Source organism: Lissotriton vulgaris, unplaced genomic scaffold, assembly GCF_964263255.1.
Source record: "Lissotriton vulgaris unplaced genomic scaffold, aLisVul1.2 SCAFFOLD_301, whole genome shotgun sequence".
Lineage (NCBI taxonomy): Eukaryota > Metazoa > Chordata > Amphibia > Caudata > Salamandridae > Lissotriton > Lissotriton vulgaris.
The window spans coordinates 666,158-680,249 of record NW_028244321.1 but is presented as its reverse complement, the minus strand read 5'-3'; the positions used below and the strand labels follow the sequence as shown (position 1 = coordinate 680,249).

Here is a 14,092-nt window from a genome sequence, read left to right as displayed (position 1 = left end):
TCGGTTTTTAATAGACATTTTACAAAAACAACTGGTACATTTGGGAATTCTGTAAAGGAAAAACCCAACTGCCGTGACATTGCCAACCACAATGCCGTGACTCGGATTAAAACCGAGGTTGCTGCGGCCACAACGCAGAGTACTAACCACTATACGATCACGGCGAGCTACTTGGGCTCAATAACGTACAGTGACATGAAGAAATTATAATTCGGAACACTCAGGGCTACTCCTGTGATAGGCTGAATGTGTTCATTGCTTCCTCATTCCTTATACAAAGGCTTTATCTCCTCAGTGGTTGATAGGCTGAAACCGTTTCCTGGCCGACTGCTTGTGAACTGGCAGGAGTCAAAGATCACACATACACTGGTGGGCCTGTGATGGGACACCAATGCAGAGAAACACACCTGGTGCAGATATTCTATTCTGTTTATTAGACCTGCATCTCCCCTGTACCTCCTCAAGCCATCTGTATGTGAAGCAAGAAAGAGTTAAGGAACGGTCCATCTACACTTTTATTGGGAGGATGCTGCCGTGAGCTCCTCCCAGCTAATCACACAAACAGCAGTAAAGCAAAATAACTACACAGTTAGGGGGGACTGCATGGTTAGGTTTTTGAGGAATTATTGAAACTGACCTCAGTGACCCATAATCAGAGCTGTGGCTAATGACTGCATGCCTAATTATGAATAAGCAAGCACCCTGGCTCGTAGGGGCCCCGCAACACACTTTTCTTTGCTCATTGAATTAAAGTATAAACTCCGGCCATGTGTGAGTGGTAAAGGCTTGTTAATTTTGTTGCTCTTCAAATTCACGTCTGACAACAAGACGAAGGAACATTGGGGCATCAGACGCTTTGGAAAGTAGCCACCAACCGCAGAGAAAGAGAGAAAGAGGGAAAAGACAGTATGAGGTGTGGAGAAAACAGCAGCAGGTACAAGGAGCTCAAATGAGATTAATGGCGCCTAAATAGAGCACGTAAAGGAACAGTTACAAATCTAAGAAAAGGGAAAGAAAAGACTAGGAAAAAATACAGAAAGAGCATGTAGATGAAATTCTCTTCCAGGAACAGCAGGTTAAGAGAAATTACACAGGGAGCAGTTAAGCTTGTAACACGGGGGAGAATAGAAAAGAAAATGCAGTTTTATGAAGTGTGTTTGCCTAATCCAGCTAGCACTTTTATCTTATTTCTCTATTTGCTTCTTTTATTGGTAAAGTAAGTTTCAAGTGCATGCACAGGTATGACCGAGAGAGCCAGGGTATAATAATTTGAAGCGTTTGCACCAGCGCTAATGAAGGACGAGAGTTATAGCAAAGATATGAAATGGGGAGCGATAATAAATATGTGATATGGCAATAGTGACACCAAAATAAGCCACCTATTTATAAAACTGACATGGAAGAAATACTAAAGGTTATCTTCTGAAATTGTAGCCGATGTTAAAAAGATTATCGTTGTCGGCAGGATTTGAACCTGCACGGGGAGACCCCAATGGATTTCTAGTCCATCGCCTTAACCACTCGACCACAACAACTGACTGTAAGGCGTGTGCACATAATCTGTATGCAAGTTTTCAAGGTGTCCCACAGCAAATTCCTGATATTCTGCAATGCACTTTTTAAAAATAATGTATTTTTCAGCAGGCACATTCTCTCCTAAAAACAAAAATTGCATGCGTATATCTCTAGTTTGGAATACCATAGGCTTGCATGCATACTCTCATGGGTCACTCACGTTTTTTGGACCCTATTGCACTCTGTTTTCGTGCTGCTTTTAGTATATGGCCCATATTACAGAAGTCTACCATCTTTGAGTATTTGAGGCTCCTTTGTAAGTGCTTTATATTTTTTCCTTGAAGAGCTATATAATAAAGGGGTCCGGGAAAGATTGCATTTATGGAAGATAAAAGAAGGCCCACTTGTCTCACCTAATGCTGTAGAGAAACCTGATGTTTTACTCATGTTATCCTTAGTTCGTTTTTGTTAGACCTTGCATTCTTAAGGTGGTCCCAACCCCACCTTATTGCTTTTCACCTCCGCATTTTGCTGTATCTTTTTGTTGGCCTTAGGACTCTGATCACTTTATCGCTACTAATCAGTGCTGAAGTGCACGTGCTTCTTCCTTAATCATGTGTATAATTGGAGTATACCTGACTGACAGATTTAATTTACTTGAAAGCCCCTTGTAAAGTGGTATACCATATACCCAGGGACTGATTGTGCCGCCCAAAGAAATAGCATTTCAAACCTGTCTCAAGCCTGCTACTGCAGTGCCTGTGCTGCAGTGTACTGCCACTTCGACTTGGCATTTAAAACTACTTGCCAAGCCTTAAACTCCAATTGTATTACATATCAGTAACCCCTAAGGTAGGCCCTAGGTAGTCCTAGGGGCATCATGCTATGTAAGTAAAAGGTAAGACATGTACTGTGGTAGTTTGTATGTCCTAGTAGTATCAAACAGTCTATTACATTTTTCACTACTGTGAGGTCTGCCCCTCTCATTGGTTAGCATTGGGTATTCCCTTATACTTTTTGGGGGGTAATTCCATATCAGAGAGGAGAAGCTTTATTTATTTATTGATAAATCCTATCTACTGGTGAGGTTGGATTTAATCTTACTATTGTATAAATGCCATTTTTAGAGAGTGAGCCTTTCTCTGCACTTACTGCTCTATTTGCATGAAAACCTGTCTTCAATTGATGTCTGGATTGGGCTGCGAGACAGCTACATATGTGCATTCCCTGTAGACAGCCACAACACAGGTCACTCAACTGCAACTGCATTCATCTGCATTCTGATTGGCCTGGGGGAGAGCTCCGCTCCCCTTACCGCAAATATGTTCAAGAACGATAATTTATGTCAGTAAGTACAGTATACCTACATCTTATAATCATGTGTGTTTAAATAATTTGTCGTTAGATCGTTTAAATATTGAAAAGGATCTGTTTTTAATAGACATTTTACAAAAACAACTGGTACATTTGGGAATTCTGTAAAGGAAAAACCCAACTGCCGTGACATTGCCAACCACAATGCCGTGACTCGGATTCGAACCGAGGTTGCTGCGGCCACAACGCAGAGTACTAACCACTATACGATCACGGCGAGCAACTTGGGCTCAATAACATACAGTGACATGAAGAAATTATAATTCGGAACACTCAGGGCTACTCCTGTGATAGGCTGAATGTGTTCATTGCTTCCGCATTCCTTATACAAAGGCTTTATCTCCTCAGTGGTTGATAGGCTGAAACCGTTTCCTGGCCGCCTGCTTGTGAACTGGCAGGAGTCAAAGATCACACATACACTGGTGGGCCTGTGATGAGACACCAATGCAGATAAACACACCTGGCGCAGATATTCTATTCTGTTTATTAGACCTGCATCTCCCCTGTACCTCATCAAGCCATCTGTATGTGAAGCAAGAAAGAGTTAAGGAACGGTCCATCTACACTTTTATTGGGAGGATGCTGCCGTGAGCTCCTCCCAGCTAATCACACAAACAGCAGTAAAGCAAGATAACTACACAGTTAGGGGAGACTGCATGGTTAGGTTTTTGAGGAATTATTGAAACTGACCTCAGTGACCCATAATCAGAGCTGTGGCTAATGACAGCATGCCTAATTATGATGAAGCAAGCACCATGGCTCGTAGGGGCCCGCAACACACTTTTCTTAGCTCATTGAATTAAAGTATAAACTCCTGCCATGTGTGAGTGGTAAAGGTTTGTTAATTTTGTTGCTTTTCAAATTCACGTCTGACAACAAGACGAAGGAACATTGGGGAATCAGACACTTTGGAAAGTAGCCACCAACCGCAGAGAAAGAGAGAAAGAGGGAAAAGACAGTATGCGGTGTGGAGAAAACAGCAGCAGGTACAAGGAGCTCAAATGAGATTAATGGCGCATAAATAGAGCACGTAAAGGAACAGTTCAAATCTAAGAAAAGGGAAAGAAAAGACTAGGAAAAAACACAGAAAGAGCTTGTAGATGAAATTCTCTTCCAGGGACAGCAGGTTAAGAGAAATTACACAGGGAGCAGTTAAGCTTGTAACACGGGGGAGAATAGAAAAGAAAATGCAGTTTTATGAAGTGTGTTTGCCTAATCCAGCTAGCACTTTTATTTTATTTCTCTATTTGCTTCTTTTATTGGTAAAGTAAGTTTCAAGTGCATGCACAGGTATGACCGAGAGAGCCAGGGTATAATAATTTGAAGCGTTTGCACCAGCGCTAATGAAGGACGAGAGTTATAGCAAAGATATGAAAGGGGGAGCGATAATAAATATGTGATATGGCAATAGTGACACCAAAATAAGCCACCTATTTATAAAACTGACATGGAAGAAATACTAAAGGTTAACTTCTGAAATTGTAGCCGATGTTAAAAAGATTCTCGTTGTCGGCAGGATTCGAACCTGCGCAGGGAGAACCCAATGGTTTTCTAGTCCATTGCCTTAACCACTCGGCCACAACAACTGACTGTAAGGCGTGTGCACATAATCTGTATGCAAGTTTTCAAGGTGTCTCACAGCACATTCCTGATATTCTGCAATGCACTTTTTAAAAATAATGTTTTTTTCAGGAGGCACATTCTCTCCTAAAAACAAAAATTGCATGTGTATATCTCTAGTTTGGAATACCATAGCCTTGCATGCATACTCTCATGGGTCACTCAAGTATTTTGGACCCTATTGCTCTCTGTTTTCGTGCTGCTTTTAGTATATGGCCCATATTACAGAAGTCTACCATCTTTGAGTATTTGAGGCTCCTTTGTAAGTGCTTTATATTTTTTCCTTGAAGAGCTATATAATAAAGGGGTCCGGGAAAGATTTCATTTATGGAAGATAAAAGAAGGCCCACTTGTCTCACCAAATGCTGTAGAGAAACCTGATGTTTTACTCATGTTATCCTTAGTTCGTTTTTGTTAGACCTTGCATTCTTAAGGTGGTCCCAACCCCACCTTATTGCTTTTCACCTCCGCATTTTGCTGTATCTTTTTGTTGGCCTTAGGACTCTGATCACTTTATCGCTACTAATCAGTGCTGAAGTGCACGTGCTTCTTCCCTAATCATGTGTATAATTGGAGTATACCTGACTGACAGATTTAATTTACTTGAAAGCCCCTTTTAGAGTGGTATACCATATACCCAGGGACTGATTGTGCCGCCCAAAGAAATAGCATTTCAAACCTGTCTCAAGCCTGCTACTGCAGTGCCTGTGCTGCAGTGTACTGCCACTTCGACTTGGCATTTAAAACTACTTGCCAAGCCTTAAACTCCAATTTTATTACATATCAGTAACCCCTAAGGTAGGCCCTAGGTAGTCCTAGGGGCATCATGCTATGTAAGTAAAAGGTAAGACATGTACTGTGGTAGTTTGTATGTCCTAGTAGTATCAAACAGTCTATTACATTTTTCACTACTGTGAGGTCTGCCCTTCTCATAGGTTAGCATTGGGTATTCCCTTATACTTTTTGGGGGGTAATTCCATGTCAGAGAGGAGAAGCTTTATTTATTTATTTATTAATAAATCCTATCTACTGGTGAGGTTGGAATTAATCTTACTATTGTATAAATGCCATTTTTAGAGAGTGAGCATTTCTCTGCACTTACTGCTCTATTTGCATGAAAACCTGTCTTCAATTGACGTCTGGATTGGGCTGCGAGACAGCTACATATGTGCATTCCCTGTAGACAGCCACAACACAGGTCACTCAACTGCAACTGCATTCATCTGCATTCTGATTGGCCTGGGGGAGAGCCCCGCTCCCCTTACCGCAAATATGTTCAAGAACGATAATTTATGTCAGTAAGTACAGTATACCTACATCTTATAATCATGTGTGTTTAAATAATTTGTCGTTAGATCGTTTAAATATTGAAAAGGATCTGTTTTTAATAGACATTTTACAAAAACAACTGGTACATTTGGGAATTCTGTAAAGGAAAAACCCAACTGCAGTGACATTGCCAACCACTATGCCGTGACTCGGATTAAAACCGAGGTTGCTGCGGCCACAACGCAGAGTACTAACCACTATACGATCACGGAGAGCTACTTGGGCTCAATAACGTACAGTGACATGAAGAAATTATAATTCGGAACACTCAGGGCTACTCCTGTGATAGGCTGAATGTGTTCATTGCTTCCTCATTCCTTATACAAAGGCTTTATCTCCTCAGTGGTTGATAGGCTGAAACCGTTTCCTGGCCGACTGCTTGCGAACTGGCAGGAGTCAAAGATCACACATACACTGGTGGGCCTGTGATGGGACACCAATGCAGAGAAACACACCTGGTGCAGATATTCTATTCTGTTTATTAGACCTGCATCTCCCCTGTACCTCCTCAATCCATCTGTATGTGAAGCAAGAAAGAGTTAAGGAACGGTCCATCTACACTTTTATTGGGAGGATGCTGCCGTGAGCTCCTCCCAGCTAATCACACAAACAGCAGTAAAGCAAAATAACTACACAGTTAGGGGGGACTGCATGGTTAGGTTTTTGAGGAATTATTGAAACTGACCTCAGTGACCCATAATCAGAGCTGTGGCTAATGACTGCATGCCTAATTATGAATAAGCAAGCACCCTGGCTCGTAGGGGCCCCGCAACACACTTTTCTTTGCTCATTGAATTAAAGTATAAACTCCGGCCATGTGTGAGTGGTAAAGGCTTGTTAATTTTGTTGCTCTTCAAATTCACGTCTGACAACAAGACGAAGGAACATTGGGGCATCAGACGCTTTGGAAAGTAGCCACCAACCGCAGAGAAAGAGAGAAAGAGGGAAAAGACAGTATGAGGTGTGGAGAAAACAGCAGCAGGTACAAGGAGCTCAAATGAGATTAATGGCGCCTAAATAGAGCACGTAAAGGAACAGTTACAAATCTAAGAAAAGGGAAAGAAAAGACTAGGAAAAAATACAGAAAGAGCATGTAGATGAAATTCTCTTCCAGGAACAGCAGGTTAAGAGAAATTACACAGGGAGCAGTTAAGCTTGTAACACGGGGGAGAATAGAAAAGAAAATGCAGTTTTATGAAGTGTGTTTGCCTAATCCAGCTAGCACTTTTATCTTATTTCTCTATTTGCTTCTTTTATTGGTAAAGTAAGTTTCAAGTGCATGCACAGGTATGACCGAGAGAGCCAGGGTATAATAATTTGAAGCGTTTGCACCAGCGCTAATGAAGGACGAGAGTTATAGCAAAGATATGAAAGGGGGAGCGATAATAAATATGTGATATGGCAATAGTGACACCAAAATAAGCCACCTATTTATAAAACTGACATGGAAGAAATACTAAAGGTTATCTTCTGAAATTGTAGCCGAGGTTAAAAGGGTTATCGTTGTCGGCAGGATTTGAACCTGCACGGGGAGACCCCAATGGAGTTCTAGTCCATCGCCTTAACCACTCGACCACAACAACTGACTGTAAGGCGTGTGCACATAATCTGTATGCAAGTTTTCAAGGTGTCCCACAGCAAATTCCTGATATTCTGCAATGCACTTTTTAAAAATAATGTATTTTTCAGCAGGCACATTCTCTCCTAAAAACAAAAATTGCATGCGTATATCTCTAGTTTGGAATACCATAGGCTTGCATGCATACTCTCATGGGTCACTCACGTTTTTTGGACCCTATTGCACTCTGTTTTCGTGCTGCTTTTAGTATATGGCCCATATTACAGAAGTCTACCATCTTTGAGTATTTGAGGCTCCTTTGTAAGTGCTTTATATTTTTTCCTTGAAGAGCTATATAATAAAGGGGTCCGGGAAAGATTGCATTTATGGAAGATAAAAGAAGGCCCACTTGTCTCACCAAATGCTGTAGAGAAACCTGATGTTTTACTCATGTTATCCTTAGTTCGTTTTTGTTAGACCTTGCATTCTTAAGGTGGTCCCAACCCCACCTTATTGCTTTTCACCTCCGCATTTTGCTGTATCTTTTTGTTGGCCTTAGGACTCTGATCACTTTATCGCTACTAATCAGTGCTGAAGTGCACGTGCTTCTTCCTTAATCATGTGTATAATTGGAGTATACCTGACTGACAGATTTAATTTACTTGAAAGCCCCTTGTAAAGTGGTATACCATATACCCAGGGACTGATTGTGCCGCCCAAAGAAATAGCATTTCAAACCTGTCTCAAGCCTGCTACTGCAGTGCCTGTGCTGCAGTGTACTGCCACTTCGACTTGGCATTTAAAACTACTTGCCAAGCCTTAAACTCCAATTTTATTACATATCAGTAACCCCTAAGGTAGGCCCTAGGTAGTCCGAGGGGCATCATGCTATGTAAGTAAAAGGTAAGACATGTACTGTGGTAGTTTGTATGTCCTAGTAGTATCAAACAGTCTATTACATTTTTCACTACTGTGAGGTCTGCCCCTCTCATTGGTTAGCATTGGGTATTCCCTTATACTTTTTGGGGGGTAATTCCATATCAGAGAGGAGAAGCTTTATTTATTTATTGATAAATCCTATCTACTGGTGAGGTTGGATTTAATCTTACTATTGTATAAATGCCATTTTTAGAGAGTGAGCATTTCTCTGCACTTACTGCTCTATTTGCATGAAAACCTGTCTTCAATTGACGTCTGGATTGGGCTGCGAGACAGCTACATATGTGCATTCCCTGTAGACAGCCACAACACAGGTCACTCAACTGCAACTGCATTCATCTGCATTCTGATTGGCCTGGGGGAGAGCTCCGCTCCCCTTACCGCAATTATGTTCAAGAACGATAATTTATGTCAGTAAGTACAGTATACCTACATCTTATAATCATGTGTGTTTAAATAATTTGTCGTTAGATCGTTTAAATATTGAAAAGGATCTGTTTTTAATAGACATTTTACAAAAACAACTGGTACATTTGGGAATTCTGTAAAGGAAAAACCCAACTGCCGTGACATTGCCAACCACAATGCCGTGACTCGGATTCGAACCGAGGTTGCTGCGGCCACAACGCAGAGTACTAACCACTATACGATCACGGCGAGCAACTTGGGCTCAATAACGTACAGTGACATGAAGAAATTATAATTCGGAACACTCAGGGCTACTCCTGTGATAGGCTGAATGTGTTCATTGCTTCCTCATTCCTTATACAAAGGCTTTATCTCCTCAGTGGTTGATAGGCTGAAACCGTTTCCTGGCCGCCTGCTTGTGAACTGGCAGGAGTCAAAGATCACACATACACTGGTGGGCCTGTGATGGGACACCAATGCAGATAAACACACCTGGCGCAGATATTCTATTCTGTTTATTAGACCTGCATCTCCCCTGTACCTCCTCAAGCCATCTGTATGTGAAGCAAGAAAGAGTTAAGGAACGGTCCATCTACACTTTTATTGGGAGGATGCTACCGTGAGCTCCTCCCAGCTAATCACACAAACAGCAGTAAAGCAAGATAACTACACAGTTAGGGGAGACTGCATGGTTAGGTTTTTGAGGAATTATTGAAACTGACCTCAGTGACCCATAATCAGAGCTGTGGCTAATGACAGCATGCCTAATTATGATGAAGCAAGCACCATGGCTCGTAGGGGCCCCGCAACACACTTTTCTTAGCTCATTGAATTAAAGTATAAACTCCTGCCATGTGTGAGTGGTAAAGGCTTGTTAATTTTGTTGCTTTTCAAATTCACGTCTGACAACAAGACGAAGGAACATTGGGGCATCAGACACTTTGGAAAGTAGCCACCAATCGCAGAGAAAGAGAGAAAGAGGGAAAAGACAGTATGCGGTGTGGAGAAAACAGCAGCAGGTACAAGGAGCTCAAATGAGATTAATGGCGCATAAATAGAGCACGTAAAGGAACAGTTCAAATCTAAGAAAAGGGAAATAAAAGACTAGGAAAAAACACAGAAAGAGCTTGTAGATGAAATTCTCTTCCAGGGACAGCAGGTTAAGAGAAATTACACAGGGAGCAGTTAAGCTTGTAACACGGGGGAGAATAGAAAAGAAAATGCAGTTTTATGAAGTGTGTTTGCCTAATCCAGCTAGCACTTTTATTTTATTTCTCTATTTGCTTCTTTTATTGGTAAAGTAAGTTTCAAGTGCATGCACAGGTATGACCGAGAGAGCCAGGGTATAATAATTTGAAGCGTTTGCACCAGCGCTAATGAAGGACGAGAGTTATAGCAAAGATATGAAAGGGGGAGCGATAATAAATATGTGATATGGCAATAGTGACACCAAAATAAGCCACCTATTTATAAAACTGACATGGAAGAAATACTAAAGGTTAACTTCTGAAATTGTAGCCGATGTTAAAAAGATTCTCATTGTCGGCAGGAATCGAACCTGCGCGGGGAGACCCCAATGGATTTCTAGTCCATCGCCTTAACCACTCGGCCACAACAACTGACTGTAAGGCGTTTGCACATAATCTGTATGCAAGTTTTCAAGGTGTCCCACAGCACATTCCTGATATTCTGCAATGCACTTTTTAAAAATGATGTTTTTTTCAGCAGGCACATTCTCTCGTAAAAACAAAAATTGCATGTGTATATCTCTAGTTTGGAATACCATAGCCTTGCATGCATACTCTCATGGGTCACTCAAGTATTTTGGACCCTATTGCTCTCTGTTTTCGTGCTGCTTTTAGTATATGGCCCATATTACAGAAGTCTACCATCTTTGAGTATTTGAGGCTCCTTTGTAAGTGCTTTATATTTTTTCCTTGAAGAGCTATATAATAAAGGGGTCCGGGAAAGATTGCATTTATGGAAGATAAAAGAAGGCCCACTTGTCTCACCAAATGCTGTAGAGAAACCTGATGTTTTACTCATGTTATCCTTAGTTCGTTTTTGTTAGACCTTGCATTCTTAAGGTGGTCCCAACCCCACCTTATTGCTTTTCACCTCCGCATTTTGCTGTATCTTTTTGTTGGCCTTAGGACTCTGATCACTTTATCGCTACTAATCAGTGCTGAAGTGCACGTGCTTCTTCCCTAATCATGTGTATAATTGGAGTATACCTGACTGACAGATTTAATTTACTTGAAAGCCCCTTTTAGAGTGGTATACCATATACCCAGGGACTGATTGTGCCGCCCAAAGAAATAGCATTTCAAACCTGTCTCAAGCCTGCTACTGCAGTGCCTGTGCTGCAGTGTACTGCCACTTCGACTTGGCATTTAAAACTACTTGCCAAGCCTTAAACTCCAATTTTATTACATATCAGTAAGCCCTAAGGTAGGCCCTAGGTAGTCCTAGCGGCATCATGCTATGTAAGTAAAAGGTAAGACATGTACTGTGGTAGTTTGTATGTCCTAGTAGTATCAAACAGTCTATTACATTTTTCACTACTGTGAGGTCTGCCCCTCTCATAGGTTAGCATTGGGTATTCCCTTATACTTTTTGGAGGGTAATTCCATATCAGAGAGGAGAAGCTTTATTTATTTATTGATAAATCCTATCTACTGGTGAGGTTGGATTTAATCTTACTATTGTATAAATGCCATTTTTAGAGAGTGAGCATTTCTCTGCACTTACTGCTCTATTTGCATGAAAACCTGTCTTCAATTGACGTCTGGATTGGGCTGCGAGACAGCTACATATGTGCATTCCCTGTAGACAGCCACAACACAGGTCACTCAACTGCAACTGCATTCATCTGCATTCTGATTGGCCTGGGGGAGAGCTCCGCTCCCCTTACCGCAAATATGTTCAAGAACGATAATTTATGTCAGTAAGTACAGTATACCTACATCTTATAATCATGTGTGTTTAAATAATTTGTCGTTGGATCGTTTAAATATTGAAAAGGATCTGTTTTTAATAGACATTTTACAAAAACCACTGGTACATTTGGGAATTCTGTAAAGGAAAAACCCAACTGCCGTGACATTGCCAACCACAATGCCGTGACTCGGATTCGAACCGAGGTTGCTGCGGCCACAACGCAGAGTACTAACCTCTATACGATCACGGCGAGCTACTTGAGCTCAATAACGTAGAGTGACATGAAGAAATTATAATTCGGAACACTCAGGGCTACTCCTGTGATAGGCTGAATGTGTTCATTGCTTCCTCATTCCTTATACAAAGGCTTTATCTCCTCAGTGGTTGATAGGCTGAAACCGTTTCCTGGCCGCCTGCTTGTGAACTGGCAGGAGTCAAAGATCACACATACACTGGTGGGCCTGTGATGGGACACCAATGCAGAGAAACACACCTGGCGCAGATATCCTATTCTGTTTATTAGACCTGCATCTCCCCTGTACCTCCTCAAGCCATCTGTATGTGAAGCAAGAAAGAGTTAAGGAACGGTCCATCTACACTTTTATTGGGAGGATGCTGCCATGAGCTCCTCCCAGCTAATCACACAAACAGCATTAAAGCAAAATACCTACACAGTTAAGGGGGGACTGCATGGTTAGGTTTTTGAGGAATTATTGAAACTGACCTCAGTGACCCATAATCAGAGCTGTGGCTAATGACTGCATGCCTAATTATGATAAAGCAAGCACCATGGCTCGTAGGGGCCCCGCAACACACTTTTCTTAGCTCATTGAATTAAAGTATAAACTCCGGCCATGTGTGAGTTGTAAAGGCTTGTTAATTTTGTTGCTTTTCAAATTCACGTCTGACAACAAGATGAAGGAACATTGGGGCATCAGACGCTTTGGAAAGTAGCCACCAACCGCAGAGAAAGAGAGAAAGAGGGAAAAGACAGTATGAGGTGTGGAGAAAACAGCAGCATGTACAAGGAGCTCAAATGAGATTAATGGCGCCTAAATAGAGCACGTAAAGGAACAGTTACAAATCTAAGAAAAGGGAAAGAAAAGACTAGGAAAAAATACAGAAAGAGCTTGTAGATGAAAATCTCTTCCAGGAACAGCATGTTAAGAGAAATTACACAGGGAGCAGTTAAGCTTGTAACACGGGGGAGAATAGAAAAGAAAATGCAGTTTTATGAAGTGTGTTTGCCTAATCCAGCTAGCACTTTTATTTTATTTCTCTATTTGCTTCTTTTATTGGTAAAGTAAGTTTCAAGTGCATGCACAGGTATGACAGAGAGAGCCAGGGTATAATAATTTGAAGCGTTTGCACCAGCGCTAATGAAGGACGAGAGTTATAGCAAAGATATGAAAGGGGGAGCGATAATAAATATGTGATATGGCAATAGTGACACCAAAATAAGCCACCTATTTATAAAACTGACATGGAAGAAATACTAAAGGTTATCTTCTGAAATTGTAGCCAATGTTAAAAAGATTCTCGTTGTCGGAAGGATTCAAACCTGCGCTGGGAGACCCCAATGGATTTCTAGTCCATCGCCTTAACCACTCGGCCACAACAACTGACTGTAAGGCGTGTGCACATAATCTGTATGCAAGTTTTCAAGGTTTCCCACAGCAAATTTCTGATATTCTGCAATGCACTTTTTAAAAATAATGTATTTTTCAGCAGGCACATTCTCTCCTAAAAACAAAAATTGCATGCGTATATCTCTAGTTTGGAATACCATAGGCTTGCATGCATACTCCCATGGGTCACTCAAGTTTTTTGGACCCTATTGCACTCTGTTTTCGTGCTGCTTTTAGTATATCGCCCATCTTACAGAAGTCTACCATCTTTGAGTATTTGAGGCTCCTTTGTAAGTGCTTTATATTTTTTCCTTGAAGAGCTATATAATAAAGGGGTCCGGGAAAGATTGCATTTATGGAAGATAAAAGAAGGCCCACTTGTCTCACCAAATGCTGTAGAGAAACCTGATGTTTTACTCATGTTATCCTTAGTTCGTTTTTGTTAGACCTTGCATTCTTAAGGTGGTCCCAACCCCACCTTATTGCTTTTCACCTCCGCATTTTGCTGTATCTTTTTGTTGGCCTTAGGACTCTGATCACTTTATCGCTACTAATCAGTGCTGAAGTGCACATGCTTCTTCCTTAATCATGTGTATAATTGGAGTATACCTGACTGACAGATTTAATTTACTTGAAAGCCCCTTGTAAAGTGGTATACCATATACCCAGGGACTGATTGTGCCGCCCAAAGAAATAGCATTTCAAACCTGTCTCAAGCCTGCTACTGCAGTGCCTGTGCTGCAGTGTACTGCCACTTCGACTTGGCATTTAAAACTACTTG

At 41.4% G+C, this 14,092-nt stretch overlaps 4 non-coding genes across 4 annotated transcripts; all 4 read right to left on the bottom strand.

The window, feature by feature from the left end:
• Positions 1-1,453: 1,453 nt before the first annotated feature.
• On the bottom strand, positions 1,454-1,535 carry TRNAS-AGA (transfer RNA serine (anticodon AGA)). The gene has a single exon. It is a non-coding gene; the product is annotated as a tRNA-Ser (tRNA).
• Positions 1,536-3,034: 1,499 nt separating this feature from the next.
• Positions 3,035-3,106, bottom strand: TRNAH-GUG (transfer RNA histidin (anticodon GUG)). Its single transcript has one exon. It is a non-coding gene; the product is annotated as a tRNA-His (tRNA).
• A 5,814-nt stretch (positions 3,107-8,920) lies between these two features.
• TRNAH-GUG (transfer RNA histidin (anticodon GUG)) lies at positions 8,921-8,992 on the bottom strand. Its single transcript has one exon. It is a non-coding gene; the product is annotated as a tRNA-His (tRNA).
• Positions 8,993-10,280: 1,288 nt separating this feature from the next.
• On the bottom strand, positions 10,281-10,362 carry TRNAS-AGA (transfer RNA serine (anticodon AGA)). The gene has a single exon. It is a non-coding gene; the product is annotated as a tRNA-Ser (tRNA).
• Positions 10,363-14,092: the final 3,730 nt, after the last annotated feature.